This window comes from Dysidea avara, chromosome 1 (genome assembly GCF_963678975.1).
Source record: "Dysidea avara chromosome 1, odDysAvar1.4, whole genome shotgun sequence".
In the NCBI taxonomy this organism is placed as follows: domain Eukaryota; kingdom Metazoa; phylum Porifera; class Demospongiae; order Dictyoceratida; family Dysideidae; genus Dysidea; species Dysidea avara.
Genome location: NC_089272.1, coordinates 3,886,933 through 3,905,227, shown reverse-complemented (window position 1 = coordinate 3,905,227; position 18,295 = coordinate 3,886,933). Strand labels below are relative to the sequence as shown.

At 36.1% G+C, this 18,295-nt stretch overlaps 1 long non-coding RNA gene across 1 annotated transcript; it reads right to left on the bottom strand.

Annotated features, from left to right (window-relative positions):
* Nucleotides 1-14: 14 nt before the first annotated feature.
* LOC136253522 (uncharacterized) lies at nt 15-3,789 on the bottom strand. The gene is made up of 3 exons (XR_010700159.1): nt 3,658-3,789; nt 764-2,736; nt 15-701 (listed from the first exon to the last, which is right to left on the bottom strand). It is a non-coding gene; the product is annotated as an uncharacterized lncRNA (long non-coding RNA).
* Nucleotides 3,790-18,295: the final 14,506 nt, after the last annotated feature.

Genomic DNA, 18,295 nt, shown 5'->3' with positions numbered 1-18,295 from the left:
ACTGTATTGAGATATATGGTGGAATAGATTGTCATAACTTCTCACAACATAATACATACACACATAAGATTTATGGACTACAAGAAACCATTTACAGTACATGTACGTACATAAACATTTTACAGTGTGCAAACTACATACATGTTTAGTATGTACATACAAATGCATGACACATAAATGAGAAAAATGTTATCTGTATTGATATGGATGCAAACAGCTACTGTCATCTGTTGCAAGGTTCTTTATCGTCTCTGCAATTATTAGCAATATTGGCAGACACAGGGAGATAGGGATACAGGGATACTCCCTGCCTATCAGACAGCAACAGCAGCTCGCTAACGTTGTGATGATGAACATGCCTAGCTCCCATCCTGCTTTCGTCTTATTTTCCTCAACATAAAAAGTAACAATGATTTTTATCACAGCAACAACCACAGTTATAAATGCCATCATAGTTCCAAATATGGCAATTCTTTTACGAATTCTGTAAGTATCCTTACCAGTACAGGATGCACAAAACAACAGTATACTGATAACAAAAACAGCCATTTGTATGATTTCAAAAGCACCATCAGTAAATTGTCCATTGCAGAAAGGAATAATATCCATCACATATTTCTTATAACACCCATCTTCATCTTGGAAGTATTCAGCTATCTTATCACAAACACTACAGTAGCCATCACTGATCAAACAAAATACTATACACAACACAGAATAGTATACAATAATATAATAATGTTATAACCTCTTAGTAACTTACACAGTAAAATGATGAATATGAAACTCAGTCTTGCCATTCCCAACTATCTCAGCATATAGCCACTAGCTAGTTACAGATTACTGTCACCTTGCTTAAGTTTTAAAAGAAGCTACATTCACTTAATATTACTGTATTTGCACAACAAACACAAATGGTCAGTGACCTACATATTTATAGACAACCAGCTTACTGAGAAAGTGTTGATCTGGCAAAAATTTTGATGTGACAAAATGTGAAGAATGCATTTGTATGGTTTGCATTGTGGTTAAGTATATTTATTATGGCAGCTAATCAGGTGTGAATAACAAAAATACCCCTGGATTTCCCCATGTAGTAAATGGTATGTGTGTTACTAAAAATACAATGTACTAACAAGGAGTGTCATAATTGTGTACTTGTAGTTAAAGATATTACCCATACTTCATAACCATAAATGTGCCGACAAGCTAAGACAGTGTCAATTTTAGTAGTCTCATAATATCATGTTAGTAAGAGTGCATGTTGCTTAGTTAATACTACACTGTAGTTATACTACACTGTAAGGATTCTCATATTACAGCATATACAGTACTTTACTTGCTGCGTGGCTGCTGGGTTACTATAAAGAAGGCAATGATTTGGGTTTTATCAGTACATAGAATCTAAATGAATTTGTGAATGGGTATTTTCTAATAACAAAATAGCTACTGTGAACTTCGTAGAGCAGCAATTAAGTGTTAGCTATGAACAGATTTGACATAAACCACACTCACATGATGTGCAATTTATACGACTCATGATCACTTTAAGTTAGTAGCTACCAAGCAAGATTATTCCTACTGATAATGTGGTTGTTAGCTAATCATGATCGATCAATAGTGTTGAAATCATTGAAAGTGAAATGCATCTACTAATGAAGTTAGCAACTGTGATGATACATGTGGTGTACTCTATAATGTGACATTATAGTACATGTGTACATGTGATTAAATATGTCACAGTTACATGAGAGGGCATTCATTTGACTCCACTTCATGGTCAAGTATAATACCATTGCTACTTTTTTAGTAATCTCTGATAATATTTCACAAATCATTTCCTTGCAGATGACAAATCATTTCCTTGCAGATGACAAATCACCTCAGGTTTTAAATCTGTCTAATTGTCACTAGTTTATTTTACATCAACCAGCAATCCCTTTCTGGGTTTCCTCAAGGGTTCGCCAACTGGGGAAAGGCTATGATATTAGATGATACGTATGTTGAAAATTCCCTGAGAAATTAAGAAGCTGATCTGGTGACCATGTGGAAAAGTATACAGTAATAGTAGCTACCTCAAAAAAATTATTACATCATACGTACTTATTTTCACCTTAAAAACCTACTTCACAATTTGTTACACTATTTGCTATAGCTAGATACAATTTCTACACTATTCTTACAAAAGTTTACATCCATTTACATCCAACTCCCAGTCAAGCCTCACATTGACAATGTGCCTTATCCATTCCATCACTGTTAATGATGCTGTTAGGACCAATGCAGCACGGGGACAATTGATTCTATCTTCTACAATTTTATTCCATGAACAGCATGAAAATATGAATGAGATAAAGATGATTATGAGCTCCACCCAGTTTCCCACAATGAATGCTTCAACTATCTTCATTATGTCAACAATTACAATTATCCAAATCATACATACTCCACACCCTGTACAATCATTATGATGTGAACTATTCACTGCGCAGGCCACACAAGCTAAGATAATTGTACTGATCCCATGAATTACTTCAAATATTCCATCATAGTGTTTCCCACTGTAGAAACTACTGAAACCTGTGAAGGGTATCCGGCTTAGCATTATCATAGTGGCCTTATCAACTCCTCCTTTTGTTCTGCACAAGTCTTCATTGTTATAGTAGTCAGACCATGTATTACAATATTTGCTGCCACACTCAGGCTCACAGTAGCCAATTCCAATGCAACAAAGAACTATCATAAGAATTTTTGTATATAAGTTATATCATAGATAATAGAGTACTTAAAAGGGATAGGAAACGCAATAACGTGACGTCACAAATACGCACACTTCTATTGGAATTTCGCGTATTACGTCACGAACATACTCGTTACGCTTGCTGCGCTTGTATCAAAGAGAAACAAATTGTTGTAAAGACAGAATTTTGTAACCAACGACTGTGAAACTTCGCTACAGTGAACTCAAGTAAGTAATCGAGGGAAATAGGATGGTACCAACCCTCAAGGAAGTTATACGCAAAATTAAAGGAGATTGAAAGTGAAAAAAACGGCCCAAAAATTACTTTAAACCACTTTATTTTCTTCGTAAATATATTCTATCCTTTTAACTGTGATAAACCTATTCCTTACCATTTAACAGAGGGAACCAGAGGAAATATCGGAGCAAAACAGGAACTGTTGCTTGAAGAAACGACTAAGTATCTTCCATTTTTAACCAAAAGTTTAAACCACCTTGCAGTACAACGCAACGGTAAAAGACTGTGTTGGTGACACGCCTAGCTTACTACAAGATTCGAAAGTGGAACCGGCTATAAAAGAAGCGGTATGGACGAGGCATGAAGGTACTATGAGCGAAAGTGTGACAGCGTGTAACAACCACGGTTAATGCGATACGCTTTGTTACAAAATCTACGGTCTGAATTCTCTCGCCAAAATCTCTCACATAGGCCTAAATACTTGCTGTAGTCTGTTGGATTACTATTTACGCTGCTTAGAACACTAATTCTCATGCTTGAGCACAAAACTGTCTTGTCCTATCAAGTCACGCGTAACGGAAATCAAACCGGAAATCGCTTGCGTTTCCTATCCCTTTACTCTATTATCTATGGTTATATCCAATAAACTATAATACTTGTCATAATTACTTCAACTTACACAAGGTGATGAACAAGAGTCTCATTGTAAGCCTTACAGGATAAGTGTGAGTTTACGTCACTAGTAACAACTACGTACATATCAGGGCTCATGTACCAATGACACTGTTTACAAAGTTTTTTTTGTTTAAATACAGTGTATATGTGACGTATATCATACACATGATCATGTATGGTTAAATGGGAAAGTTAATGGTTAACATGGTTATATTCCCCTGTATTCATACTCGATAACGTCCTTATTTCACACTTACCTGTAGTATGTATTTGTGGTTGGCTGGTTGTTACTTGTTTGCTGTTATGTGAGCTGGCAATTGCAACTATATAATTATTTCAGTGCATGGCTTTTGCATATCTAAATTATACAAGTCTTGGATCACATCAAGTTCAAGAGTCTTACTTTATGGAAGTTACATAGTTTAGCTATAGCTGTTACAGTATTCTTGTAACTTTACAGGAAAACATTATTTTATTAGCTACCCACTTTAGTTTTATTGGGATTAAGCTGTATCATAAGACATGAATTGCAGTGACTCTTGTAACTATGTACAATTACACTTTTCACTAGCTATTTAGACCTGAAAATTCTCTTTCTATTAAACATATTGTTTGTGCTCACTACTGACTAACAAATATATTTTTTCAATCTGAAGTTATGAGTCATCTAATTTGGTAAATTGGATGTGTGTGGAAGATCCTCTTTAGCAAATCCAGCCACATAATATTACATAGCCCAACTTTAACACCATGAAACTAATTAGTGGTCAGATTGCAGAATTTTAAGTTAGAGCCAATTAAATACTTACACTAGCACTAGCAGCAGCTGGCTGCATCATTAAAATACTTCTCATTAAGTTTACTGACAAGGGATAGTCCTGAGCATAATTTCTGTACCACAAAATCTATTACCATATCAGCAACGGAAACCAGAATATTGAAGATTAGTAGCTGTTTGAAACAATCCATGTTTTCACAGATAGATGTGACCCCAATGAAGATGGCCAAACACATGGCAGACTGACTGGGCATTCATCAATAAATTTATACCTGACTAAATAGAAAGTCTTAAAAGTGTTGGTTCATGCAAACATCAGAACAATTTTTTCTCACAAGAGCTTCATATAATTATGTCAAATTATATAAACATTTTACATTTAATGTTTGTAAAGCATGCTTTATTGTGTGGCCACACAAAGGTATACTGTATTAATTGTGGTGACTTTCCCATTGTAATGAAATAATTATGGTGTGGGTGATTTGGTTACTATTCCTAATGACATTGCAGTTATTGAGTAAAATAGCAAGTTAGCATATCTGGCAAACACAAAGCAATATGTGTGTCAGCCATGTTAGGGGACGGACAACATTGTATCCATATCAAGCTAATCTTTTCCTATAAAATAATTTATGAAGACTTACATTATTGAAGCAATGATACCATAGCAATTATTTTACAGTGGATCCTTTCTTATCCCAGCACTCTGGTACATCCTAATGTCTGTATCTCAGAAATGTCCGTAACTAAGAATGTATGTTAATATGGTACAGTAACTGAATGACAGGTAAATACAAGTAAATTAAATGTTGTTAATGTTATCAGTTAGTGCATGCAATTTAGTGGACAGAGGGGGAAGCATTCATGGTCACTCCAGACTCCAGTCCTATGCACTGGAAAATTTATTATCATAGCAACCAAGTAGTGGTGGTTATTAATAGTAGAATAAACAAGCTACCTAACTGACAAACAACAACCTACCCCCTTGTTGTGCTTTCATCCATATAGTACAGAGAATAGAATATCTATGTTTTTCATCCAACCAAAACTTCATTGTTGTAAATGGACTACAGGCCACATGACTAACTCTAATTTGGGCTATCTTGAAAAAAAGAGGTTCCACTATACCGGTACACTATAAATAGCATTATAGCCACATGTTATATTACTTAGAAGCCGAAAAACTAGTATGTAGCTATACTACTATATAAAAGTGTTACTATTCCCAACATATTGTGTATGTAGATCAGTATATACAAAAATTTCTTTCCGTTGAGCTTTGTTAACTGTCATTGTTCAAAAAATAGATAGCCAAAACTTTCTGGATATGTGATACATGTATATAGGGCTGGGGGATAGTATGTGCATATCGGAATATCGGGATAGTATCACTATCGGTATCGCCTATATCGCTTGAAAATTTACTATCGGACAGTAATTAACAAGTAAAATACGGAGAAATATCTGCAAATATTTTAAAATAATAACTTTTTGGAACAAGAATCAGTCTAAAAGGCTGTTTAACATCTTATGCAAAATACATGCATGGGTACATCCCTCCTTACAACTCTCTTTGAAGGCAACTAATAGGAAATAGGTTAACAGCTGGCTAGCTATAAAGTAAAGTGTAGTTTTGCATACAATTTTAATGTTACTTATATAATATACTGTAGTCATGGGTCAAGTCAAACACCATGCACATACATCCAAAGCCCAAACTTGTTGCAATAAAACTTTTCCACTATACAACATATTATCAAGTTTTTGTCTCATCAGAATTGTTACTAATTGGTGACCAATAGTTATTATGGAGGAGATTGCTCTTGATAGTATTAATTGTCAATTTGTAATTCATATGCTTTGCACTTTTATGACATTTGGATATTCGCACTGTTAAGTCACACCAGTGTTGTGTGGCTGTACTCTGTTATACCAAGGGCTCATTTTACCTTGCGGCACTTATGAGCTCCTGTTTATACAAACAGTGTATTATTGATTGTGGGGTTTAGTTTATATCCACCCAAAACACCTATGCTGCAGAATGGTGTCCTTATACGAACATCTTGCATGGCTGTAAAACAAGTGCACTAATGAAAGTAACTGGCAATTGATATCTGAAGCGGCCAAGAATGAATGTTTATATACAACTATGAAATTAGCAAAATAGTTTAACATTGAACCTTTATCTTTCAGCTGTGTTCTACATTCACTCTTGCTGCATTCTAAATTGATTTCTCTTAACCCTAATTGGCTGGTAATTTGACCACCTTTTCTAATAGTCAGTGTATAGAGCAAAAAAAGGCAGCCAAATTACCAGCCAATTAGAGTTTAAAAAATTAATTTAGGATGCAGCAAGTCAAAGCTGCTATCCTTTAATTTCACTGCTTTATTATGTGAACAAAAATTTCACCTATCATGCACTTCAGTGATCCCATTATGCTTGTATTATGCTCCTAGGTTAGCAACATTTCTTACAATTAATCTTGGAACATTTTAACCAGCGAATGCTCTATTAAAGTATTTCACTACAATCTGACTGTTTTATTAGAGAGTATTGGTCTAAGGAGCTATGTACTGAGTGCCCTATTACAATTTGCACTTTCCACTGACTGCTTTATGAGAGATTATTCATGGAATGAAGCTCCATAGTTTGAAATATCCACCTAATATGCTAGCATACCACTCCAGTCTATTACGCTTTTTATTTAATATGCTTGCATATTTATTATTAATACTGTGCAGACCTCCATTTGGGAGTACATACACACAGATACATACAAAAGAAGTGTACAAGTCTATAGCTGGGTTGATGCATAATAGTCCACTTTTTGACGCAGGCCTATTTGCTGCATTTGTGTTGGATATTGCAGCATATACAGTGATGTGGCTGAGAGTATTAACATCTGTGGGAAGACTAAGGCATTTATGCCGGGGAAGAACATGCATACCATTCTGCAATGGACGAATGTGGCTTGATCTCATGTTTGAATTGTACAAGTAGCACTTATGTTTTTCAGCATATTAGCAAGAGTTCATAATATTACATGCAGTTTGCAAACTATGTACACAGTGAGAATAATTCACATACAAATAAAATTATATGAAGTTATTTGTCATGCATGGATGGCAACAGCTACCAGTTTTGGGAGTAACGCATTACTTATGTAATGCGTTATGTAATATTTTTGTGGTAACTAAGTAATATAATGAAATATGCTTTAAAAACAGGTAATATAACTCATGCTATTTTACTTACTAATGTAACGTATTACCTAAGTAATATAGTTACTGTAACTAGTCTAATATTACGTAATAATATTACTACAAGTAACGAAGTTACTAATCTCGTTAGTAATCCACTGAGTAACGCCTAGCCACAACGAAGTAATGAAGCCTACTGAACGAAGCTTATTCACCAGCTTCTTACTTATAACTAAGATTTGCACATTGTCCAACAAGGAAATTATGTCACGTGATAAGGTGGTAGTTTCACACGTGACAGCTTAAGGCTGTGAACACAAAGTAATATAATATGTAATATTATTATAGTTACTTTTTTATGGGTAATATGTAACTGTAACTAAACACTTCAGTTGCAAGTAATATGTAATATGCATATGTAACTAGTTACTTTTTACAAGTAACTTTCCCAACACTGACAGCTACTGTCATCTGTTACAAAGTTTTTTATTATCAATTATTAGCAACATTGGCAGACACAGGGATATATAGGGATAGCTATAGGGTATACTCCCATGCAGTTTATGACTCAGCAACAGCAGCTCATTACACTGTTTTGTACCAATGAATATATGCCTAACTCCCATCTTATTAGTTTTGCTTTATTTTCCTCAACATAAAAGGTAACAATGATTTTTATCACAGCAACAACCACAGTACAACTGCAATCGTGGTTCCAAATATGGTAAATCTTTTACAATTATTTTGTGTAAGTATCTTCACCAGTAGCTACTGGATCTAGCCATCACCGATCAAAAAATTAGCACTATATAATGCAGTTATACACTGTAAAAATAATTTTGTCATTTTAACAAACTGTTTGTTATCTTATAAACAAACATCATCATGTGATCAAAGAAGATTTGTTGAAAACTCTTACTGAAAGTTTGGTGCTCTCTCATTTACTTTATTCACTGTCAGTTTGGGGCCCTTCACTTTCCCAGTATAGTATCACCTTCAGAGGCTGCAGCAAATGCAAAACCATACTGTATGTCTCTGTAGGGATCTGTATAAGTATGATCATGTAAGACATCACTATCCAGCACTGAACTGGTTTCCATTTGAGCTTTTGGTTCAGCATCGCAGCTTGTGTGCTATGCACAACTTGTTTGAGTTCCAGCGTATGCAGTACCCACCTATTGTGCTTGGGCAGAAACATTCATATGGGACAAGATCATCTGCATTGTTTGTTCAGCCAGTCCGTTGTCATCTTTCCTTTGTTCAGAGATTTTTTCGTTTCAAGACCGCACAATGGTGGAACAGTCTTCCTGAGGACATGGTGATGGCACAAGATTTTTCTTCCACTTAATTTCACATTTATTGACTAACTGATTGTGTGTATAAATTATGTTATGCATTTTCATGGTTGTAAGTGTATGTATTTGTGGGTGGGGGCTATTCTACGGAACGGAACGGAACGGAACGGAATGATGGACTAAACCACGGAACGGAACGCTTTCTCAAACTGAAGCTTGCAACTTACCATTGCTGAAACTTCCCTTATAAGTTAGCAGTGGAATCTCCAGTGGGTGGTTAAACATAAGATAAAAAGAATTAACGGATCGATTGTGGGTTTTTGTTGGTTGTCATTAGTAACGAAGTATTATTGTGGGATGAACTGTATCAGTGATGTTCATCCACACGGAAGGGAACTTTATGTGAGCTGTTTTTCTTATTTAGACTTTAGAATACAGTCTGGGCCGGTCTTTCAAGTCATAAGTCAGTGTATAAATAAAGCAAGCAGGAAGATACTGGTAACAGGAAGAGCCAGCTGAATTAAAACTTGAAGAATTTTGTGCAGTGTGTGAGGAGCAAATATTTTGGCAGACCACAAGGAGGGTATATTCTGCAAACATCACTGAAGTGTATGCATGGAGTTATTTATATATTAACAGCTGGTGCAGTGGACTAATGCCGTATTCAATAGTGAGCTGATTTTATCTGCTGCACAATTCAAGGATGTGTCTGACTGCTAGCCTTGAATCAGGCTAAATGTCAAAACTTCAAGATCAGCCAAATCTCTATTATAAGCCGCATGTGAAACCATGCCCGTAGCCACCAGGCAAACGTGATTTGGACCAGGATGTGTGTGTAATTTCAATGTATCTAGTCAGACCTGAAATGGAACACTTACATTAATTACATACCACCTAAGAATCCTAGGATTTCTTAAGTGTAATATTTCACATGCTTCACTTCAAACAAAACAGGTTAAATTTGTTCGTCTATTTTCAAGCGATTCCCAGTCCAGCTGGTCCATGAAATTACAATGGGATCACATGTATTTGTTACAGTGCGGGCTGTCCTGTGTTGGATCTACTCTAGAGTTGAGATTTCAAGGTAGACTCACTGCCAATGTACTGACACTAGTACTGTTGTAGCATGTTTAAGTGGAGGACAAATGAAATAGTAATGCTAGATTATTTATGTATACAAATTTTTCATAATGAAATTGATATCCCATTTTGATTTTTACTTCCACTTTGCAACATATTCAAGAGCAAGAAGCTACCACACTTAATCTCCAACCACTGTCATTAATTAACCAAGATCTCACTAGTCTGTAATTCACCTTACTGTAGTGATTTTATTGATTCATCTGTATGTTTTCTTCATTTCCTTTGAAGTTGTACCAAGAGTTCATAATAAGGTGGAGAGTGTCTAACTTGAATGCATTCACCAAACACCCTGCTTAAAGTAACACCTCGGCCTTATTTCAGAGCAAAGGCTTTACCTTCTTCAGCAACTCTAATCAACAGTTTTCTATCCCCCAGTAAAGGTGTTGATTTGATGAAAGGTGAACTTTACACAGGGTGTTTGTACAGGCCATACTGAGAGTTAGACACTCTCCCCCATACAAATCAGTATTACAAACTCTTGGTTGTACAGTATAGGTAAACAAAGATAAGTTTCTCTCCCATCTTATTCTAGGATTTCTATTGACAAGGAAAATTCAATTATTTGTATACAGGCTCAAAATTGAGAAAATATAAAGAAAGTGAATTAATATTATACAGTCAGTTTGCTTTTGGATATTTAATGTCTCCAACCACAACAATAATTCGATGAATCCATGCATCTCATCACTGGTCGTCTGAACATTCTGAAAGTGATACCTCACTCAATCAACCATATATTCTGTTTATTAGACTGAATAAAGTCATGATTACCTAAACAATCACTTAATTAATGTTTTATAATTATCCTATTCCATTTTCCTGGAGGTTCCACTGATAAAATGCAATGATAGCAGCTAGCCAAGCTGCAAGTTGATTCAGAAAGCATTCCATTCTGTAAAATAGACCCCATCCAGAATTCAACTCAGTACTCAGGCTGAGATATCTGACAATAGTCCACTACTCTGTTAATGAATCATTGATGTTCACACAATATAGCCTCCTTGAGGTATCTGAATGTTTGCTCCTCACACACTGCACAAAATTCCTTTAGATTCTACTTAGACTGAGTTGATTCAGCTTGTCACCATACTTGTTTCCTTTGTAGTGTAGCTATACACATACTGATTTATGCCGATTAGAAAGGCTGGGCCTCAGACTGTATATTCTAAAGTCAAGTAAGTAAAAATAACTCACATACTAGTAAAAACAAGTCATGCATTAAGTTCCCTACTTGATATATCCGAAGATGAAATCACTGAGTCAGCTATTCCCACAATTAGTACTTCGTTACTAATGACAACCAACAAGAACCCACAATCGATCCTTAAATTCGTTTTATCTTTCTTGGGGTACGTTTGATTACCTGCTGGAAGTGCCACTGATAACTTGTACAGCAATGGTAAGCTGCAAGCTTCAATCTGAGAAAGCATTCCGTTCCGCAGTTTAGTCCATCATTCCGTTCCGTTCCGTTCCGTTCCGTTCCGTAGAATAGTCCCCACCGTATTTGTGTTCTGTTGTATGTTTCCTCGGCCAGGGAAGAACGGCTATGCCGACTGATTTGAGTTTAAATTATAAATCAAATCAAATCAATACCACCGTTTCGTACCTGTTGTTTGGATACAAAAACTTGCCCAACTCAGTGAATTACGAAACGGTGGTAGTTAACAAACAATTTGACAAAATCGTTTTTACAGTGTACTATTACATGTATTATGATAGTTGCAGGCCTGCCAACTCTCACGGGTTTACCGTGAGTCTCACGGTTTCACTACCCTGCTCAAGGGCAGCAGATCGAATCTCACGGTTTTTGAGAAAAGTCGAGACCTTTTTTTTTTTTTTTTTTTTTTTTTTTTGGTCTCAGCATAGCATCTACCAGTTTTTTTTACTACACACTGCAATACTACAATAAAGGTACAGAAATCTCAAGATTTTTTTACTTTCCAGGTTGGCAGGCCTGTAGTTAACCTCTTGGTAACTTACACAGTAAGATGATGAGTATGATGCTCAGTCGTGCCATTCCCATGCAATTATATCAGTCTCAATATAGCTAGCCACTAGCTAGTTGGAGATTATTGTCACCTTGCTTATAAGCTTTAGTAGAAACTACATATATTTTTACTGTAGCTATTTGCACAACAAGCACAAATGGCCAACGTATTTATAGACAAATGTAGTCTCGCGGCTCCCGACCCTATATAAAAGACTACGGAAGTACTATATGTTTACGCATAGATACTATGATTATGATTATGATTATGATTATATACTGGGTCGAGACAGCACAGCTGATAATTGACCCAGGTAATTACAGACAAAAAAAAACATTTAACATATACATGCATACATAAAATTATTTATTGTGTGATGACAAGGTGGTTGGTAAAAATTTCTGTGGATTGCTCTTCAATAAAGTTGTTAGGTAAAGTGTTCCATTCTCTTAAAGTATTCGGAAAGAAGCTTTTCTGATACGATACAGTGGAACTGACTGGGATTATAAATCGATGTTGATGAAGCTGTCTAGTTGGATACTGAGTTGGTAAGAAATAAGATGGTAGCTGTATGGAAGGAGTAAGCTGATGAACGATTTTGTGAAATTGGCTTAACCTATTAATGTGTCTTCTCTTAGCGATTCCGGGAGAATTTTAAAATTAATGGAAATAGTTTTTATTTAGCATAGCCTTGTGCAGTACTCCCTAAGGATCTCATAAACACTTAGTTTTTAAAAATCCGTCATAGAATGGTGGAGTTATAAGCAATTTTGTCCTTTAAAATAGGCAAAATTTTCTCCATATCTTTCCATTGAAAAAGGTCCCAAAAATGGCACAATTGAACAAATGCTTATAGCTGAGCTTTGCTATTACATTTTGAACTTCTGTTTTCTGTTATAAATACCTTAATACATGGGCCACAGTGTAACCATACTTGTAAGACCCTCTGAATAAAGGTCACCTCCATAGAAAGCCATTAAATAGTCATATGCATTTAGCATCTTGTGGATGTCAATACAGCATACGCATGGTGAAGTGCAACCACTCTGTACCAGTCACCTCCACTCAATAATACCATGTGCATACAAAGCAACGAGTTGTACTGTTGATTTATAGCTGCTTATATGATTATTTTTTCTCTTAATGTGCAGCTCCTTGACAGCTACCAAAATGGTGCATCAAAGAGATGAGCTATTTGTGGTGCAAATTTGTTGACTTTTAGCATAGTAATATTGAAAACTACATGGACAAAAATGTTCACCTTGGTGTAACTAACATGTGCTGGGTTGTTTCTTGCAAAGAGAACATAACATTGTGGTGGCTATATTGCAAAATAATATTATAATTGGCATAAAACTCCGCACAAACATATTTGTAGCAGAAAACTAACTGCACCATCGTATTCCTTGCCCCCAGAAACCCTAAAAACGATCCAATTGTTTGATCAATCACTCGTATGGCAGCGAATTGATTGTGCCAACTCTCCAATGGAAGGTTCACGGAGAAAATTTTATGCAAAATTTACGGAATTCCGGAATCGCTACTTCTCTCTTGTAGGGTTGGCCATTCAAGGAAGTTCAACATATCTGACACACCACTGTACCAACTAAAATCAGAAAGGACCCATCTTGCAGCACGTCGTTGGATTTTTTCTATGTCATATATTAAGTATTCATGATAAGGGTCCCAGACACAAGCTACATACTCTAACAATGGTCTTATGATGGTAATGTAGGCATTTTGCTTGACATTACTACTACATTTACTTAAGTTGCGCCGAAGAAAATTTAAGGATCTGTTTGCTTTAATGCACATAGCTTGAATATGATGCGACCATTGCATGCTTTCATGAAAAATAAGTCCCAGGTATTGATGTTGTTCTGTTAATTGAAGAGTTTCGTCATTTAAATTATAGTCATAATTAATGGGAGATGTTGATCTTGTACACCTTAATACTACACATTTGTCAATGTTTAATTGCATCTGCCACTTTTTAGTCCAGTTAAGAATGATACTGAGGTCTCTTTGAAGGCACAGTGAATCTTCTAAGGAATCAATTATCCTATACATAACGCAATTATCAGCAAATAGCCGAACAGTTGAAGAAATGTTTTCATCAATGTCATTAATGTACAACAAAAACATGAGAGGTCCCAATACGGTTCCTTGTGGAACTCCAGACTTTACGGGTAGTTTACTTGACACATGATTTTCTAGAGTTACTTGTTGGTTTCTTTTAGTCAGCCATTGCTCTATCCATTTAACAAGGTTACCAGTAATTCCATAGTGCTTTAGTTTGTTTAATAGCCGTCTATGTGGCACTTTATCAAAGGCTTTGCAAAAATCTAAAAAGATCAGATCTACTTGCTTCTTTTCGTCCATAGCTTTAAGAATATCATCGGTTAGTAGCAGTAGCTGGCTTTGACAGGAATGAGAAGGCCTGAAACTGTGTTGATGCTTATTAATGATGTTATTGTTGTTGAGATGTTCCATTATGAAATGAAATACAATATGCTCCATTACTTTACAACATGTAGATGTAAGAGAAATAGGCCTATAGTTGGATGCCAGGTTTCTGTTACCCTTCTTGTGGATCGGTACAATGTTAGCAGATAGCCAGTCTGTAGGAAGTGTCTGATTTTTAAGGCTTTGAGTGAAAATTACCTGTAGTACTGGAGCAATGATTGAGCTACAGAGTTTTAGTACAAAGTTAGGGATACAGTCAGGTCCAGGAGATACTGCTCGACATACGGTTACGTCTCGACAACCGCAGCCAAATCCGCTCAGTTATAGCAACACCAACACCAACCCGATGGCACAACTTTACTTATGCAACATTAAAGCGAGCCCAACAGAAATTGTGAGTTTGTATGCCCGTTTTCGCTATGATTTTAAGCGCTAAACTCACCTCAGGGGACACCGGATGTAAAATAAAAAAGATTAGCTATAACTACACTGATGAATTACCGCGCCGGAGCCGCGAGTCTTTTGAAATCTTTTATACGCATTACTATTTGTAAAGGATCTACTGAGGTTTTCATCAGTGTTCGAATCTGTGTGACGCCGTGCGTGAGAGCGTACCAGTTAGCGTGATGGCAAAAGGCTGAGTGTGCAATCACGCTAACTGCTACATACTCACGCACAGCGCCACACAGATTCGAACGCTGGTGAAAACCTCAGTATGCTATTTGAAGTGGTCGGGCGCCGCGAAACTAAGACAACTATAGCTTAGGCTAAGAAAGTGTTGATGTGGCAAAAGTTTTGATGTGACAAAATGTGAAAAATGCATTTGTACGGGTTGCATTGTAGCTTTGCAGCTGATCAGGTGTGAATGATAAAAAAAAAATCCCCATGTAGTACAAGGAGTATTCAATCACACTGTACATATTAGTAACTATTATTATTATTATTATTATTACTAGGACCGCGTCACATACAACCAAGTACATACACCAACGTGACAGCCCAGTGGCGGATCCAGGATGGGGCATTTGGGGCAAATGCCCCCCCCCCCCCCCCCCCCCCCCTTCAAGAAATTGCATACAAGATCGAGATACTCTAATAGAGCAGTCAATTACTCTAATAAAGCAGTCACCATGTTCATGAAGCAGTGTAGCTTACCTATGAAGCTACAAATAGGATTTTATTTTGCATAACAGACGTGATATAGTTGGTAAGGATAACTAGCTATTATTGCTGTGACCTTTTTTTTTTTTTTTTTGGTCTTCAACTGGTTTTCAGCAAGTTTTTTTGGTCTTCTGGCAACTGTTTTTCAGAAAGGTGCCCCCCCTCTTTCGAAACTCTGGATCCGCCCCTGCAGCCCCCCGGTGAGGTTATTAGGTGGTGAATGCATTATCTCCAAATCAACTCAATATGTCACAGTAGTGACAGATATAACACAATAGTGGCATCATAACTAAAGGCCACCAGTAGCTAAGTGCCAGTACATCATTGGTGTGGTAATGGCACAGTGATGTGTACAAAGTATATGTATACAAAACATACAGGAGAGAACTATACATTATTGCAGTATTGTATGCAGCAATACATTATAGGCAACATCACCATGCAGATAAAAATTATTAGCCAATATACATCAATGCATATCAACATCAACTAGAGCTAAGTAAGGTTCATCAGTGATGTAGCAATGGCACAGTGATGGGTGACACACTATAGTTATGCATACACAACTTTCAGGAGATAGCTACACAATGCTGTAGGCGTATGCAAGCCAGATGAACCAGATAAAGGAAGACAGCCAAGCCACTAGAGCCTAGTAGCTACGCCAGGTGAAGGCAAAAAAGATTAAGCACGTATTGAATTGCCTGACACCAACACAAAGAAAGTTCGCCATGCCAGCTGCACAAGACAAAATTGTTTACTTGTATTTTATATGTAACTGTAAGCTTATTGTAAAGAGCGTGGCATATGTCAGTTTAATGTTTTCTTGTATTGTTTATTTACGTGAATGAATCCACTGGCAGCTGGCATGGAGACTTGAGATGTTACAAACATAAAAACTTACTTGTAATCTTCTTGTTTACACATGTAAGTAATTAAGCAAGGGTGTGGTACTGGGCGTTATATAGAATTACACGTATGGTCAAGTCATCAGCACAAACAGGAGCGATGATTATACGTTTGTGCCTTCATTCAAAGGCGAATCTATCCCCGGTTAGTTCATGTCTCTAGGCCTCATAGTTTTCTCAAACATTAATTATTAATTATTTATTTATTTATGACGTAATTTTAACCGCGTTTCGTATTATTCTTAGTACTTGGTTGTATAATTATCAATTTACCACAGACCGGGAAGGACAAGTACAAAAGGTGTAAGCCTGAACTATATACTCTTACTTCATAGCCATATACGTACATGCTGACAATAAAGTGGCAATACTAGTAGTTGGCATGTTATTGGAGAGAAATATAGTAAATAGCATGTACTAGTGATGCCATAGAATATATTATGTTGAGTTTCTCACTGATATAGAAGCTCTATCTACTAATGCCGGCACTCCCACTAACATAGTAGTACTATGTTAGTGGGAGTGTCGGCATGCATGTCGCTTAGTTATATATCTATGCTATAAGGATTCTCACATTACATATACTTTAACTGCCTGGTCACTGTTAAGAGTCCAATGATTTGGGTTTTATGAGTCCACAGAATCTAAATCAATGTATAAATGTGATTGGGTATATTTTCTTATTACAAAATTGCTGCTGCAAACTCTGTAGAACAGCAATTAAGTAATCTTACGTAAACCACACTCACATGATGTACAATTTATATGACTCATCTTTAAGTTAGTACCAAACAAGATTATTCCTATTGTTAATGTGATTGTTAGCTAATCACGATCAATCTATAGTGTTGAAATCATTGTAAATGGAATGCATTCTACTAATGAAGTTATACATTGTAATTATATGTGGTGTAATCTATGATGTGACATTATACGTACATATACATAGTTAAATATGTCACAGTTACATGGGAGGACATTCATTTGCCTTCACTTCATGTTAAAGTAATACCATTGCTAGCTACATTCTCAGCATACAATCTCTGATAATATTATTGTGAAACACAATATTCCACAAATCATTTCCTTATCTCATACTGCAGATGGCAAAATTCACCTCAGGTTTTAATGCTATACTACCAGAAATAATTAGTTTATATTGCATCAACCAGCAATCCCTTTCTGCATGGGTTTCCTCAATCAAAGGTTCACAAGCTTGAGCAAGACCATGATACATGTAACAGGTACTTATGATGTTGAAAAATTGCTAATTAACTATAATACCTCCTGAGAAAAAAAAAAGCTGATCTGGTGATCATGTATAAAAGTACGGTAATATCACCTCAAAATTTATGCTACAGCATACTTATTTTCACCAACTACTACACACTCTGTTACAGTATATACATCTAGATAGATGATTGCATCGATTTATACCCAACTGGGCCAACTCCCTATCACATTGATGATGTGTACAGGTTTTATCCATTGCTGTAAAGCCTTAATAAATAAATAAATAAATTCCATCACTGTTAATGATGCTGTTAGGACCCTTGCAGCAAGATCCATAATATTATATTGGGCAAATTCATCCCATGAACGGCATGATAATATGAATGAGATAATCATGATAATGAACTCCACCCACTTTCACATGGTCAATGTTATGGCTATCTTTATCATGTCAACAATTACAATTATCCAA